Here is a 4,415-nt window from a genome sequence, read left to right on the forward strand (position 1 = left end):
CCTGCACTGCTTACGCCAGGTCATCATCTTCTCAAAAGAATGCTCCATTATTTCTTTAATCACTGCTTGAATGCCACATAATTCTCATTCCATCTAACCTACAGTAACGTTGTTTGAATGTTGTTTTCCATGAAACTTTGAGGAGGCATTCTCCGGTTCCAATAGTTCCGCTGCGTAATGTGAATGAAGACACTCAACTAGGAGGGTACCATGTCCCTGCTGGAAGTGAGGTGAGTGCTGTTGATACTGTTGTTGTTATATAGTTTGTTGATACCTCTCAGGCTTTCATCACTCTAGGTTTTGTTGGTGAAACATTCACAAATTGCAATAAACATTTATGGGTGCAACATGGACAAGAATCAATGGGAGGATCCCGAACTATGGAAGCCTAAGAGGTTTCTTTCGAGCAAGTATGATCCTACGGACCTGTATAAGACTATGGCCTTTGGAGCAGGAAAGAGAGTCTGTGCAGGTTCTTTGCAGGCAACATTGATTTCTTGCACGGCTATAGGCAGGTTGATACAAGATTTTGAGTGGGGACTTCAACCAGGAGAGGAGGAGAATGTTGACACACTTGGATTGACCACCACCAAACTCCATCCAATTCAAGCAATCATAACACCGAGAGATCAGTAGGAGATAGCTCCATGCTGCTCATATATGGTTTGGTTCATTGATAGGGGTTAAGTAACTTTTGATTATAGATCCTACAGCTTGAAGGAGTTATCTTTTTCAAAACAGAATAAAAAATAAAAAGAGAAAAGAGATAGTGTCTTTTGATTTATGCTCTTGCAACTTTAATCATCCCCAACCTTTGAAAAAAAACGCAGATGAACGCAATAGATTTTGGATTGGATGGAAGATTTTAGATTGCCTGCAGTCATTGTTTAATTCTGTCATATGTATTTAGAACTGCTGATCTAACGTAAAGATCAGCAGCAACCTCTGAAAGAAGCTTTTCCTTGATTGTAACTGATTAGGTAGTTCAAAAGGACAGTTTGTAACATTATTAATCAATCATTTAAATTTACAGTTTATAATATGATTGGTTATTAAATTTACAGAATGAATGTTTAGGAAAACATTGTTTGGAGTCTTTAGTCAACTATATGTTTATATGAACTAGATAAGCAAATTGTTTAAACTTTAGGAAAACATATGTATGTTTATATGAACTAGATAAGCAAATTGTCAAGTATATGTTTATATGAACTAGTAAGTTCAGTGAACTCTTTGTTTATATGAACTCAATTTTTTGTGTTTTTTTTGTAGTTTTACAATTTTTTGTATTTCTGGATTGTTTTTGTATTTTCTGAAAACATATAGCTGAACACATATCACTAAAACATCCTACTTTCTTTTTTTATGTTTTTTCTGTATTTTCTGTATTTGTTTGCAATTTTCTATGTTTTTTTCTTTTTTTACAATTCTGTGTTTTTTCTGTAGTTTTTTGGATTTTTTTGTAATTTCTGCACATGTATGAGTATGACTAATACACATCTCTTCTTGTACCCAAAGATTCTAATACACATCTCCTGAGTTGGGCCGATCCCAATAGGCTTATTCTTGTACCCAAAGATTCTAATACACATCTCTTCTTGGGCTGCTCAAATAACAGCTTCCCTCAGGGATCTCCACATAATCATACCATTCTGGCCAAGAAATGGCCATCTCAAGTGACATTGATGGTTTGATGCACTTGCAAGTGGAATTACTTATCCAAACTTTACTTGACTTCTGAAATTTTTAAGAATAACCATGGATGGCATGATCTATGGGACGGGAAGGAGTGATGAACGTGTTTTTTTTAACGATGAGTGGGAAGGAATGATGAACTTATTCAGGTTCCAAATTAAAAGTCCTGCTTTAAGTTTTAAACTAGATCATGGTGATTTATGTACCCATTTCCTGTTTCTATTTTGATTGTAGACTACCTTAATTCCCAGCAACAGCATTACATTTAAGAATTCATTTAACTTAATTTTATCTATTTCAGAATTCTCAGTCACTGCTGGAAATGGGTGCTTGTTTGCTCGAGAGAACTGCTTTGAATGATGATGAAGACAATGGTAAATGAATCAAGATTTTATTTTGTTGCAACCTACATGTGAACATTTGAATGATTAAAAGGTGAATCAATGTGATTGAGGATCACATCTGGAAGATTGCTACCTTAGAAAATTTGGTAAGAGAATCCAGTGAAGCTTTATTTATCACGATTCAACGAAATATTGATGATGATTATAATGGCTAACCAACTAATATAATCAAGTCCATTAACACACATCTCGAAACATTGAAATCCAAATGTTGTGTTCATATTTATTGGCTAACCAACTAGTAGAATCCATGAAAAACAAACAACTAAAGATAGGGATGATGATTATAATGGTTTGGGAGTTCAAGGGAATGATTGTAATTCAGAGGATCATGTATCATTTCCCAAGCAGGTTGGATCATCACACACATACAAGAGTAGTTTGGACATTGAACCTTGTAAAATGGAGAATGCAAGTATTGTACTGTTTCAAAATAAATCTGATAGTTCCTGCTGATTTCTTTCAAGAAATGGCATTGCCACAAAGGTATTATGCAGTTCAATACCTACATATGTTTGAAGTAACTGCAAGGTGGTCCTACTAAAGTAAAAAAGTTGCCTGCCATCATAGAAAAGAAGCTTTTTGTAAGTAATTCAATTTACACATGCATTCATACATCTTTACAAAGATAACTGTCTAATAATGATTCACATTTGAGTAAATCCAATACCTACCAAATCTGCAAACAAGTATAACTCTAAGATACATTTCTTTTTCTATCAGTAACAAAGTAATAAGTCATCTATTTCAGCCACTTCAACATTATCAAACAGCCCCTTAAGTGAGTGGCTCAGGTTAACCAAAATTCAGTCGAACTAATTCAAGTTAGCTCCAGACCTAAAATTATCTGTTCCAACTTCTAGCACAAGTTCAAGAGTTTCAGGTGCAAACCAGGTAACTCTACTATAACAGAGTTATCAACAGCTTTACGAAGTTTGAAATAGGTAAAGTATACTCTTATAAGCATTCAGCTTCATGTACAACATATACATCAATTCACTCCTTCCAGTGCTTACAACATATACATCTCTCCTTTAAAAAAAAATAAAATCCATCTTCTCATTGTTATATAATGTGAATGTTCCTGTCCAACACATAATTGTGAAACCAAAATATTTTGCTAATATCATATAATTTAAACTTTAAATACATTCATTCATCTAATTGGATTGGAAACAGATATCTGGAATATAAACAAATGGAATTTGATTTTGAATTAAATTCAGATATTTTATATTCTCAAAGAACCAGATTAAAATATACATCTTTTGAATTCCATATAATCTGTCGGCAGCTCTGATAAAGCCAACTGCCCTTACAAGTACCCAGTAGTGCATATAAAAAGCTAGAAGCAGACCTGTAGTGGTATGGCCCCTACAGCTGCAATTAGCAACTTAGCCCAATCTAGGCTTGTTGACACTTTTAGGTTAGAGCTTGGTCCATGCTTACTTCAACTGATCAGATTAAACATCAAATCATGTGGATGGATTGAGTTTGCTAGTAAGGAGCTTCCCAGTTCCCACAGATTTTCAAACCAAAAAGAAGGTGTGTGTCCACGCAAGTTATACAATAGTATCAAAAAGTATCAATGTATATTAATCCAAACTTAAATGCATTGAAAGGAAACAGTAAAATTCTTTAAATTCGATATTGGGGTCCCACCTCTTGTCATACTGTCCAAAACATATCTTACAGTATAGAATCAAAGCAGAACTAAGAAGGGCTGTGGACTAGTATATGATCCGTAGGAGCTTTAGCAGAACTTGCAACAAGGTATATTATATAGGAGGTTTTGGTGGTTCAAACACCAAAAAAAACTGACATCAGCCTATTGAAAATGAAAATTAACATGTTTTTTGTTTGAAAAACATCATTTTGTTGATTTCAGAAATAAGGTTGTTTTCTGAATCAAACTGAAAATTCCCACTTTGTTTAGAGAATACATTTTTCCCTTTTTTCTAGTCTGTTATCTTCTAGAAATAAAAAAAAAAAAAAACAAAAATTATCCCGTTGGTGAATAGGGATGGCAATATCTATCCTATCCATCTCAATGGGGTGTGTTTTTTTCTTGAGAAATGGATTTTGGGACAGAGACAGCTTTTGGGATTTTATATATAACCCATACAGGTACAGGAAAGATGCAGAATTAGGCTAAACCCAACCTTCCCCAACCCATTAATTCTTTAAAAGTATATGAACTTATGTAGTGACTGTTGAAATTAATAGTATTTTGAATTTTATGTGAAAGATAATTGATTAGATTGTGCATTTTTTACATGTTTTAATCAAATAATTGAAAAATCTGTTGTTTATTCA

At 33.8% G+C, this 4,415-nt stretch overlaps 1 long non-coding RNA gene across 1 annotated transcript; it reads right to left on the reverse strand.

Moving 5' to 3' along the window:
* Window positions 1–2,352: 2,352 nt before the first annotated feature.
* On the reverse strand, window positions 2,353–4,168 carry LOC148804094 (uncharacterized). The gene is made up of 2 exons (XR_016083800.1): window positions 3,457–4,168; window positions 2,353–2,657 (listed from the first exon to the last, which is right to left on the reverse strand). It is a non-coding gene; the product is annotated as an uncharacterized LOC148804094 (long non-coding RNA).
* Between the last annotated feature and the right edge of the window lie 247 nt (window positions 4,169–4,415).

This window comes from Nelumbo nucifera, chromosome 1 (genome assembly GCF_055504915.1).
Source record: "Nelumbo nucifera cultivar China Antique chromosome 1, China Antique-T2T, whole genome shotgun sequence".
Taxonomy (NCBI): Eukaryota; Viridiplantae; Streptophyta; class Magnoliopsida; order Proteales; family Nelumbonaceae; genus Nelumbo; species Nelumbo nucifera.